Source organism: Apium graveolens, chromosome 1 (assembly GCF_009905375.1).
Source record: "Apium graveolens cultivar Ventura chromosome 1, ASM990537v1, whole genome shotgun sequence".
Lineage (NCBI taxonomy): Eukaryota > Viridiplantae > Streptophyta > Magnoliopsida > Apiales > Apiaceae > Apium > Apium graveolens.
The window spans coordinates 182,565,884-182,579,259 of NC_133647.1; the positions used below are offsets into that span (position 1 = coordinate 182,565,884).

At 35.3% G+C, this 13,376-nt stretch overlaps 1 non-coding gene across 1 annotated transcript; it reads right to left on the reverse strand.

Moving 5' to 3' along the window:
- Nucleotides 1-2,633: 2,633 nt before the first annotated feature.
- LOC141679784 (small nucleolar RNA R71) lies at nucleotides 2,634-2,740 on the reverse strand. The gene has a single exon (XR_012558183.1). It is a non-coding gene; the product is annotated as a small nucleolar RNA R71 (small nucleolar RNA).
- Between the last annotated feature and the right edge of the window lie 10,636 nt (nucleotides 2,741-13,376).

Genomic DNA, 13,376 nt, shown 5'->3' on the forward strand with positions numbered 1-13,376 from the left:
GGAGATGATCCTGGAGATGGGCTGGGTTCCTTTTTACGAGGCTCCCGCTGCTGTGCCCATGAGTGTTATTCGAGAGTTCTATGCTAATGTGAAGGCAAAGAAGAATAGTTTCATTGTGGTTCGGGGGATGACGATGGAGTACAGTGCGGATGCGATAGGGAGGGTGATTGAGCAGCCCGCGAGGAAGCCCGGGAAGGATACCAAGAATGATAAGACTCCAGAGAACTTCAACTTGGATTTGATCGTTGCTACTTTGTGTGTGCCTGAGACTCACTGGAAGTTCAAGAGGGGCACAACTGACTACTCCACGTTCCCTGCGTCGTGCATGAACAGGTTTGCACATGCTTGTAATTCATTTATCTATGCTAATATCATGCCATCTTCTCATGTGCATGAGATTACGGTGGAGCGTGCTCGTATGTTGTGGGGTATTCTTCAAGGCGACTATGTGGATTTGGGGATGGTTATATATCAGGGGATTTTGAGATTTTTGCGAGGAGGTACTTCGGGTTCTATACCTATGCGTCTGATGAGTGGAATTTATGATACTTTATAATGCTCTAATAAGCTTTGAATTGATGCGTTTGCACTCACGTTAAGTGTTTTAACGTGTTTTCGAGTGTTTTTGCATTTCAGGCATTATCTAGGTAATCAGGTGAATTAGCATTGTTTTGGTGCTAATTTGGTGTCAAGGTGGTGTTGGAATAAAAACTCGTTGAAAGCAGGCTCGAAGCAGCAAGGAAAAAGATGAAATCTAAGTGTTTCCCAGAAGGACGGCGCACCTGCGCTGTATTAGCGCGCGGCCGCGCTAGGATTCTAAAAAGGCAGCGCGCCCGCACTCTGATAGCGCACGGCCGCGCCAGTGTGAAAGTTTTGAATCCTGATTCTAATGTAATTCTAATTGGGAAACTTCCAAATTGATTAGGGCTGCTATATATAGTCAAATAAGGACATTTTTAAGAGAGAGACGTACCGGAGCACAAGGAGAGCCGTAAGAAGACCGTTTAGCACGATTCAATGAAGACAAAGAAGATATTGTTTTTACTTTTGAATCTTTGTTTTAAGTTGTAATTTGGATGCTAGTTTTCTTACTTTAGAACCTTACTCTTGTTTCGTACTTGGTTTATTTATTCGTTATAAAGACTACATTTGTTATATCATGCTTTCATCAGAACCCATGTTGATGATGAGTCTGATCATGGGTTAATCGTTATTATGGGGTTCTAGCGGATTTATTTATGGATTTCTTTAGTTAATTTATTTTGATGCCTTAGTATGTGGTGATTGTATGATAGCATAGTATTGGTTGTGCGTATTCGTCTTATGAGCGTCGCGAACTTATAAGATAGTGTGTTAATTCTTAATGAAGCGAAAGTGAATTTAAGGATTTAGAACTTGCCATGCTAGCATAGGTTCATGTATTGTTATGCATGATTCGTAGGTAATTATAACCATCTTACTTGCCCTATGTAATCAAGAGAGATAACTTGTGCTTAAACCGTTATGTTGTCAAATTCTATAGACATATAGGGTCTCAATATAATTGGTGTCTATTCAGCTTCTATCTCTTTTGTGGATTACTGGTAGTATGGTATTCGTACAATAAAAGTTGGCGGTTATCAATTTCTTGTTATCTGATTAGTGTCACCACATTGCATGCTAAGGTTAAGAACAATAAGGCTATTTAATGAAGTATTTAATGAAGTTAGAATACCATGTTTGTCATATATATTAATTCAGTCAAACTTATTCTCATAGTTATAATTGTTAGTTTAATTCTTAGTTATAAACAACCTCAATTTTTTATCATCTTAGCATTGAATAATAACCATACATTGTTGCTTAAGTGAATAAATTAATTAATTAACCAAAGCCAGTCTCTGTAGGAACGAACTAGAAAGAATTCTATATTACTTGCGAACACGTATACTTGCGTGTATTATTAGCGCGTGATTAACGACTAACAAGTTTTTGGCGCCGCTGCCGGGGACTGTAGTGTTAATTTTTAGTTTATGGATTTTCCATCAATGGTCGTTAAAGTTCATTGACTCAGACATTGTTACTTATCTGTTTCCTTGTCTTATTTCAGGTTATCTAGCGAGCGTGTAGGCATACGCGTTCTCGGACTCGTAAGAGAAATCTGGATCAAGCCGAGAAGAAGCGATAGTGGTTCGTAGGGAAGTTTTTGTGGACAAAGAAAAGGTAGAGGAAGAAAAAAAAGTTGAAGAACCAGTTGTAGTAGCGATGGGAGATCAAGCAGAAAATCCAAAGGCTTTGATGGACTATTCTCAGCCTAAGATCAATGACATTTAGTCTAGCATCATAAGACCAGCCATTAGGGCTAACACCTTTGAGATCAAGTCAAGCACGATTCAGATGATACAGAACTCAGTTCAGTTTGGGGGTTCCCCTACAGAAGACCCCAACATGCACATAAGGATTTCATCGAGATCTGTGACACTTTCAAGTTCAATGATGTGATTGAAGATGCTATCAAGCTGCGACTCTTACCATTCTCTCTGAGGGACAAGGCTAAGTGCTGGTTATATTCTCTACCACCAGGGTCTATCACCACATGGGAGGATCTGGGGCAAAAGTTTCTCACTAAATTCTTCGCCATGGCGAAGACTGCTGCAATCAGGAATGCTCTTACTCAGTTTGCTCAGCAAACAGGAGAACCTCTGTGTGAGGCTTGGGATCGATATACGGAGATGCTAAGGAAGTGCCCACACCAGGGCATGCCTGATTGGATGATTATCAATTATTTCTACAATGGATTGGGTGCTACTTCTAGACCCATGCTTGATGCAGCATCAGGAGGAGCCTTGTGGGCTAAGAGCTATACTGAAGCTTATGAACTTATTGAACTGATGGCTGCTAATGAATACAAAAAATCTTCCCAGAGGTCGACTCAGGGAAAAGTTGCAGGAATTCTGGAGTTGGACGCAGCAACTGCTATCGCTGCCCAACTTAAGGCGTTGACGATGAAGGTGGACACTTTGGCTAATTATGGAGTTAATCAAATTGCTAGTGTCTGCGAGCTTTGTGCTGGTGCCCATGAGACTGATCAGTGCACAATTTCTAGTGAATCAGCTCAGTTCGTGAGCAACTTCCAGTGATCGCAGCAACCTGTGCCAGCTACCCACTACTAGAAAAAGTAGAATAGACATCGCCTCAAAGACATCGGTTATTTTTGGCGCCAATGTAAAAGGTGTTTTAGACATCAGTTTTGAGCAACCGATGTCTTTTGGTTTTATAAACATCAGTGTTTTAGGTGAACCGATGTTATATGTCTGTTTTAAAAAAATTAATCAGCGCGCCTTCCCCGTCTTCCCCTCTTAGAAAATATTTCATTCCCTCCATGTTTCCACCCACTGTTTTTTGCCTTAGCCAAATTCTCCCCCCTCTTTTTCACACACATTTTCCTCTCTTTTCAATTAAAAATAAAACATAAAATATTAAAAACATAAAATCAAAAACAAAAAATTTAAAAACATGTCTCTTCACTCTATCCTCTCTCTGAAGAACACCCACAACACCTATTTTCTCTCGAATCTCGATTACGCTCTCTCTCTACACTCTTTCCTCTCTCTGAAGAACATTACAATGTTCATTTGGATTTTCTTTCCGACGTATCCCAATTAGACATCGCAACGATATTGTCCATCTCTACTATTTTATAATTACAATCTATCTCCCTTTCCCCTTGATATTATATTAATGTTTATATGTTTGTGCGTGCGAGTATTTGATTTTGATATTGTTGATTTTGCAAGGTTTTCATGACGTTGATGGCGAATAAGAAAGGAATATAGAGGAAAAGAGCCTCTGGATCTGTATTTGCTGTTGCGATTCTTGTATCATTTTTGATATAAGTTGAAGTTAAAGCTTAAATTTGATAGGTTTTGAACCCTAATTTTAGAATTGGGGGTTTCAATTTGAACCCTAATTTTTTAATTTTTAAATTCTAATTAAGCTAAGTTGTACGCTCTTTAATTGTAGAATTGTGAATTGTTGATTTTTCAGTTGGATTAATGTTCAATTTATTCGATGATTTGACTTTTGTATTGGGTATTAATTGACATGATTATTGGTTGTAGTGAAGGTTTGTGATAAAATGGCAGAGGAAAAGAAACAACCTATGTTCTGTAAGGTTGCGGAATTTCGACCGGGAACTTATGGGCTTAATCTCACTCTAAGCGTGCAGCACTGAAGGTATGCCAGAAGATCATATCATTTATCTTAATCTCACTGTAGGTGTTGCTTTTGATGGCCAATCTATTCTTCCTATCTTAATTTATGGGGTTGATGATGTATATTGAAGAACTTGGTTTCCCATGTTTTTAGATGATAGTTTATACCTGTAATAGTGTGGTGATTAACCAACTGCTAATAGTACAAGATATTTTTAGAGGTAGAAAGCTAACTAGGTGACTATCGTAGAGTAGGATAGTAACACATGCCTCAGTTGATTATGTTCTTAGTACTATATCCAATCAACCTTCGATAATCTTGAGTTCTGACTTACTCCTTAAACTCCAAACTTTGATCTCCTCCTAGCTTTTAGTCCCTTTAGGTTTCCATTTTAGAACAAATATATAACCTCCCTGTAATGTCCTGTATCTCTGGTTTATTTAATAGATATAGGTGACTTTTATTCTCCCGAGTTGTTCCTTGATTCTCATTTTAATCTTTTTCCACATTACCCCCATCCTTTCAGTAAATAAAATATAATTAAAACTCATAAATATACTTCCAACCAAACATAGTTGCTCATTTTTCTTTAAATATTTTTTATCATAATTTATGTATTTACTTCAAAGAATAGTCTGTAACAATAATGCATTTATTTATTGTTGTTAATATTTGAAATAAGATACACTGATGTGTTACTTTTAAAGTCTCTTAGCATCATAAGTCCTTTTTTAGGCCAAATTACCCAATCAAGATTTCAAGGTTATTGCTCAGATGTTGAAGTTAATTTATAAATGTCAATGAGAAAATAAAAAGTTTGGTTATAAAATTTTAAATTTGCTATGTCCTATATCTATATATCATATATAATAGTGAAACCTTTAGTTTTTTTTAACTTCTTTGTGTTACATGGACCCTTTGTGTTTAAGTAGCTGTATAATGGGGCACTAGGTATATTTTTTCCTTCAAAGAATCTTTGGCATTTATGAATTTTGCCCAAATTCAAATTATTGGTTATTTTCATCTTCTCAGGTAGAAGAAAAACTTGAGGCTGGGCAAGGAAAAATAACAGTTCACCGTTTCTTTTCTATATTTTGTACACCTATATTCCTGGAGGTTTGTTTTGTGTTACATGAAAATATGGTTCTTCTTGTCTGGATTATAGTCGCATCTAAATATTGCAATTGTCATACTCATTACTTAAGAAAATAATATATGCATGCACGTTAAAAGGTATCATTTATAATGTTGCAATAATTTCAATTAGATTTCTGAAGGCACTGCCTATAAAAACTGCAATGATTGTTGCTTTATGACATTTTTTTCTTGCAGTCATTCATTTTAACATTTCTAGCAGAGTGGGGGGATCGTAGCCAGATTGCAACAATTGTTGTAAGTTACTTAACTTCTGAGAATCATTTAGAAGAAATATCTAGTTGTTAGAAAAGCAATTTTCCTATTTCTCGTTGTTAGTTCATCAACAGTTGAATGTTGTCCTGTTTTAAATCTGAGAAAAGTCATTCCTGAACTTGCCTAGTATATTACCCAAGTCATAACTCGGTTACCGTACATGAATTAGTGAAAATGTGGTGAAAAATGATTTACTTACACGAAACATAAGACTCTATAAATTGGTCATGATTTGCCCTCACTTCTGTAAACAATCTGATATTTTACTTCCTAAAGCACATACAAAGATTATATTTTGGGTGGCAAGTCTTTCCATTGGCTTTGATTCCCATTTAGTTCTTCAGGTGATTCCCTTGTGGTCACTACTGCCTCCATTATCTATTTTGCCTTATAGTCTCTACTCTAATTTAATAACCATGTCCAGCCCATTGATAGCCTTTCAGTTTGTTTCTGTGAAATTTTACTCTATCCGTTCTTTCTTGTTTTGGAACTAAATTTTTAATTTTCTGTTCTTTGCAGAACAAAGATGTGACTGAAGCAATTCAGAAGGTTGCAGCTGCCTATGACTGCAAAGTTGTTGAAGGTGTTAAATGATGCTATTTACGTTCGATAAAAATTATTTAGTTACTACTACTATTTCTTCAAGGTTAGCTAATTAGTGCTAATCATATAAGCTTTCCTTTTCTCAGAGGGCCATGTCGGAATCTGATGATTCTGAGTCTGCTGACACGGATGATAAGACTACTGATCATGTTGACGAGTCCGATGAGGCAGAATCCAAGTCTATATGTATATGGCCTATAGACTACCTTTTATTTTTGTTATATGTCCAGCTAAATTTATCTGCAAAACATATTTCACTCCTTGCAGGGTTTCTTTTACAAAACACATATAATGTGTTTGTTCGCTACATCGGAGTTTGTTCGCTAGTTGGTTCTATATCAGTACATTGTGGTATCTCTGTTATTGTTATTTCCTAAATTATTTAATTATAGATTGTACTTACAAAATTTTTCAATAGTAAGTTAAACTTATTAAGGTGTATTGTTTAACATGTCATGAGTGTTAAGGCAATTGGAATTGTTCTAAAGCTAACATTATCGGGAGTGAATTACCTAATTTATCCCCAAACATGGGCATTTACAATGGTAGTTATCCTTTGTGTGCTCACATAAATGAATTATTTAAACAAGGTAAAATTTCAACTATGAACATTCTAATTTTCTTCTCATTTTTTTCATCGGGCACTGAATGATCGGCAAGTTGTGTTTCTGTGTGTTGTTCACCTAGCCTTTGATACAAATTGGTACAGATAGAACTATATAACTATGTGAGTATGAGCAATAGATGTTAGCTGTAACACCCCCAAATCCGGGGTCGGGGATCCGGGTTGTCACGAGTTCCATTTCCCTTAATAACACCCAATCTAAATAAATAATCAACTATTCTGTACTGTGACCCCACCATAAACACACACACCACAAGTTATAGTCTCAGAGATGAATATCCAAAAATAATCACAAGTCGTTTTATTCCACAATTATATGCCAATACACCTTAAAAGGGTTTCTGAATAAATTTACATTTCTTTGCCATTATTATAATTCATAAATATACATAAATCTGGTTCATCAATAGTTGAAAACCTAGCCTATCGGTAGCTCCTACCTCAGCTACGGCGGCATCAACGCTTCCAGAAAACTGCGAAACATTTTCTAACCGCTTGCGAATTGGAAGCTTGGTCCTGTTCATCTTGTCTAGCTGATGTTGTGTGATGAAAGAAGAAAGCAAGGGTGAGCAACAAGCCCACCAAAATAATATGTATAATGATTTACAATATATGAGCATTCTCATAGTACTCATGAAAGTTTTGGTCAAGAAGAAATAAACCAAGTTGATATCTTAACACGACTAAGTCGCAAAATATTCAGTATATATACATATATACTTTTCACAATCTTTAAAATCCTCTGACATGTATAATATACACAGAGTTCCAGTTAATAACTGTATAAAAATATCGTTGCAAGGTGATCTCATATATCCAACCTTGTCTCAACGTTTTTCTGAAAATCTTTGTCATGCATAAGATAATCATTAACTAGATATAAGTTTAAAAGATGAAGTTACAAGATACTCCAATATACTTATATCTTTTCCGAATACTACTTGAACTACCACCGTTCAAGTTATAATTAGTTTCAAAATTTCATCACACTGATGAGACTACAAGATAAGACTTGAATAGATTCAATCTTTGAAATATCATTAAATGAAATGAAGTTATGATATACTTCATTAAGTCCCGATATATATATTCACATATATATCTCTTTATACATTTCCTGAAAACCTCTGTCATGTAAAGTATGAACAGAGTTTGTAACATCCAATGAATTTTGGGAAAGGAAAAGAATTGTGGCATAAACCCGATATCTTGCTGATCAGGCAAAGATACCAATAAGTAACTCTTATTTCTTTTTCAATATGAAAAAGAAATAAATGAGAAATCAAAAAGGTGTAGATGGATGAATTCCTCGCCGGTCATCACCCTGGTCGCATTCGGACCTCGCGCTAGACCGTTACCCGGCTACTCACGCGTGGATGGACTGTCACCCAGCCTCTTACACCTTCATAGACCGTACCCCAGCCTGTCGCTTATGCCGACTCAATCAGATGGACTTACTTCCCGAACATTGGGCAAGTAATCAAATTGTTGTCTCAAAACAGCAACCACGTTGCGAATATAAAATACACCACAGAGCCGGATCCCTCAGGTTTTGAGCGAGTATTTAAATCCCCTTGAAAGGAAGATCTTAAATATAAAAATGAGTTTTTGAGATCCGCTCTAACCTTTAAAAATCATTTTGAAGACTCGAAAACATTTTTAAGAATGTTTGGAGAAATGCTGATTTAATGAAATAAATCAGTCCCGATATATTAGAAAATATCTGAATATTATTAAATAATATTCCCATAAGGATAATATCTATATAAATAACTTGAAGTAGAAGTTGTAAAACTTATACTTGAAATGAGTATTAAATAACCAAAGATATACTTATACGAAAGTACTATCTTTATTTGAATAATCAAAAATAAGTTTGATTATCGACGCCTTATTCTTTAATAAAATAAAGAATATATTTCAGTAAATAATCGGAGTCATAGGTCCTCAAATGAATATTCAAATAATATTCAATAAATAATATAAAGTAAGTCATAAGTCCTCGAATGAATATTCAAGTAATATTCACTAAATAATATAAAGTGAGTCATAAGTCCTCGAATGAATATTCAAGTAATATTCATTAAATAATATAAAGTTATCGAATAAACCTTATTCGATTAATAGTTTTTTTAAAAACCATATCAATATGTATATATATAAATATATATATATATATATATATATATATCATATACTCGAGAACATCTACTCCCGGTTTTAGAAAAGGGTTCACCTTTGGGTCCCCTATACTCAGGGTAAACGCAACTACTGTTTATCTCTAGCATAGGTATTATGCAACTAATAAGCATTTGAACCAACAGATATATAAATCAAGAATACGAAACAGGCATGCATATATACCATATCACATGCTCCAATATATCGCAAGAATTTGCTAATAACAAATATGCATTTATCACAAGATCATGCATATACACATATACATCACAACAACAGTTATACGGGTAGAAAACTTGCATGAGCGACTGGGGGTTATAAATGGCTTGGGGCGAGTCTGGTAACCTATAAACAACATATAAGTTGGAATTAAACCAAAGTCACTTGTAAATCTATACTTCAACCAAATTAGACTCTAACGCTCGCTTTGCGCTTACTGATTCTCTTAAGTCGCTCGAGTACCCTCGGCTCCACCATTTTTAATAAATTAACCATTAAGGGTTTTAAGGCGATTCTTTCGCAAGTACCTTACCAACTGCCTAATCCACTTTACATAAATGTTTCATACTCCAATTAGTCCTTTAAGGTCTTTAACCTATGTTTCAAAGTAAGGCGAGGGGTAATGGTTCATTCGCGAAACGCCGTTACTTAAAACGGCCGTTTCTCCTAAACCGTACATCGGAATCAAACGAACCACATATCAAAACGAAGCTCGTAACATGAACTATCTAATCATGGCAATGGTCAAAACCTAGCAGGGAGTTTTCGGGTCCTAATGTTATGAACAAAAGCAGTCTAAAGTAAATCGGACATTACGACGGCTATGTTTACGCGATTTCCCAAATTTAAAACACTCCAATTCACATCAATCCAACTACCAATCAATAACAACTCAAGATACTCATAAAAGCTACTGATTTTAGTCATAATGAGCTCAAGGATCTCAATCCAATCATATATTATAACATCTCCAAATTCAACTAATACTACTTAACAATTAAGCTCGAATCATGCTTATCATTCAATTTACTACAACTCCAACCCAAACTCTAAACATGCAAGCATCAAGCTACTCTTTTACCATAACAATCAAAATCATCCTAATATAAAAAGTAAAGCTAGGGTTTGGAGATGTTATACCTTCCTTGAAGTGATTTGAGTAGCTAGGAAGCCTTAAGAAGCCTTGAGATATCTTAGGGATGCTTGGATCTTAAAGGAAAAACAAAGAAAATCAAGTTAAAAATCTTGAAATCACTATTCATTATCTTCTTCAATGATTTCTTGGAAGAGATTGAGAATGAATTGGAGGCTTAAACTTATAGGATAGCCATATCTATGCATAAGGAGTATTAGATAATTACCTTACTAATTAAGGAAGCTTGGAACTTGAATTTTTGAATTTTCCTCCTTGAAATGAAGAGAAAAGCCGAGAGCTTCTTGATGAAGAAGTGAAATGATTTTTGTGTTTGTGAGTTGTTTTGCCTAGCTTGGTTGCTTTTGATTTGTTTTTGGTTAATTACCTTTTTAACCTTGAACTTTGTGTGGTTTTAAACCAACCACACCTCCTTCCCCTTATGTCATGCTTACGTCACCTTGTGATGTCATCCTCCCTCACTTGCCCTCTTCTTATTGGTTGGATGACCTCATCATCCCTAACCTCCTTGATTAACTCCTAATAGTTTGCCTAATGACCGTTGATATGTTATATGGTTCGCTTAACTTTCGTTCTCGTTTCTCGTTTGAGGGATCATACCCGGGATCTTATTACTTGGGTTTCCTTAACCTTTCTCAATACATTATATTCCTTTTATGATCCTCTCTTATAATCCTTTAATTTAAATCCTTTTTATCCTGTTACCTTATACTCAATTCTTTCTGTATCTAGTGGATTTTCGGGAAAAATCAAAGTGTTCGAAATTGGATTCTGACGATCTTTACATACACTTATATACAATATAGAGTACCAATAAAATCTCAGAATATCCATATAAGAACCCCTACATAGTGTGGCATGAAAAGTTTTCTTGTTCAGAAATATCAGCAAAAACACTATTCATAAGGGTTACAAAAAGTTCAAAATTTTGGAGTTATTACAGTCTCCCCTCCTTAAAAGGATTTCATCCCGGAATCAAATAGAAAACAATTGGGGGTACTTTTCTAGCATTGCGCTCTCTAGCTCCCAAGTTGATTCTTCCACATTATGATTTTGCCATAGCACTCTGACTAGCTTGATCACTTTGTTCCGAAGCACCTGCTCCTTCTTATCCATAATCTTTACTGGTTTCTCCACGTAAGTCAGATCTGGTTGCATATCCACATGCTCGTACTCCACTATGTGTCTGGCATCCCGATGATACTTCCTTAGCATTGACACATGGAACACATTATGAACTTACTACATGTTCGGGGTAGGGCTAGCTCATATGCTAACTTCCCAATACGTCTTAATACCTCAAAGGGTCCAACCATTCGTAGGCTTAGCTTTCCTTTCTTTTTGAACCTCATCAATCCTTTCCAGGGGATACTGTAACACCCCCAAATCCGGGGTCGGGGATCCGGGTTGTCACGAGTTCCATTTCCCTTAATAACACCAAATCTTAATAAATAATCAACTACTCTGTACTATGACCCCACAATAAACACACACACCACAAGTTATAGTCTCAGAGATGAACACTCAAAAATAACACAAGTCCTTATATTCCACAATTATAAACCGTTACACCTTAAAAGAGTTCTGAATAAATTTACATATTCCTTGCCATTATTACAATTCGTATTATACATAAGTCTGGTTCATCAATAGTTGAAAACCTAGCCTATTGGTAGCTCCTACCTCAGCTACGGCGGCATCAACGCTTCCAGAAGACTGCGGAACGTTTTCTAACCGCTTGCGAATCGGGAGCTTGGTCCTGTTCATCTTTTCTATCTGTTGTTGTGTGATGAAAGAAGAAAGCAAGGGTGAGCAGCAAGCCCACCAAAATAATATGTATAATGATTAACAATATATGAGCCTTCTCATAGTACTCATGAAAGTCTTGGTCAAAAGAAATGAACCAAGTTTGATATCTTAATGCGATGAAGTCGCAAAATATTCAGTATATATACATATATACTTTTCAAAATCTTGGAAGTCCTCTTCCATGCATAATATACACATAGTTCCAGTTTATAACTGTATAAAACTATCGTTGCAAGGTGATCTCATATATCTAACCTTGTCTCAACGTTTTTCTGAAAATCTTTGACATGCATAAGATAATAATTTACTAGATATAAGTTTAAAAGATGAAGTTACAAGATACTCCAATATACTTATATATCTTTTCCAAATACTACTTGAACTACCACCATTCAAGTTATAATGAGCTTTCAACAGTTCATCACATAGATGAGACTACAAGACAAGATTTGAATAGATTAATCTTTGAAGTATTATTGAAGGAAATGAAGTTATGATATACTTCATTAAGTTCCGATATATATATATATATATCCACATATACATCTTCTTTATACATTTCCTGAAAACCTCTGTCATGTAAAGTATGAACAGAGTTTGTAACATCCAATAAATTTTTGGAAGGAAAAAGAATTGTGGCATAAACCCGATATCTTGCTGATCAGGCAAAGATACCAATAAGTAACCTTTTCTACTAGTAGATGGACGAATTCCCCACTGGTCATCACCCTGGTCGCAATAGGACCTTATGCTGGACTGCCACTCAACCACTTACGCATTTGATGGACTCCTACTGAGCCACTTACACTATCATGGACGCCCACTGAGCCCATGTTGCTTATGCCGACTCGATAGATGGACTTACTTCCCGAACGTTGGGTAAGTAATCAATTCATTTACCAAAACCGCAACCTTGTTGCGAATATAAAATACACCACAGAGCCGGATCCCTCTGGTTTTGAGCGAGTATTTAAATCCCCTTTAAAAAGGGAGATCTTAAATATATAAAAAATGAGTTTTGGGATCCGCTCTAACTTTTAAAAATCATTTTAAAGACTCGAAAAACTTTAAAGAGTGTTTGGAGTAATGCTGATTTAATAAAGTAAATCAGTCCCAATATATTAGAAAATATCTTAATATTATTTAAATAATATTCCCATAAAGAATAATCTTTATACAATAATTGAGGTAGAAGTTGTAAAACTTATACTTGAAATGAGTATTAAATAACCAAAGATATACTTATACGAAAGTACTATCTTTATTTGAATAATCACAGATAAGTTTGATTATCGACACCTTATTCTTTAATAAAATAAAGAATATATCTCAGCAAATAATCGGAGTCATAGATCCTCAAATGAATATTCAAATAATATTCATTAAATAATATAAACTGAG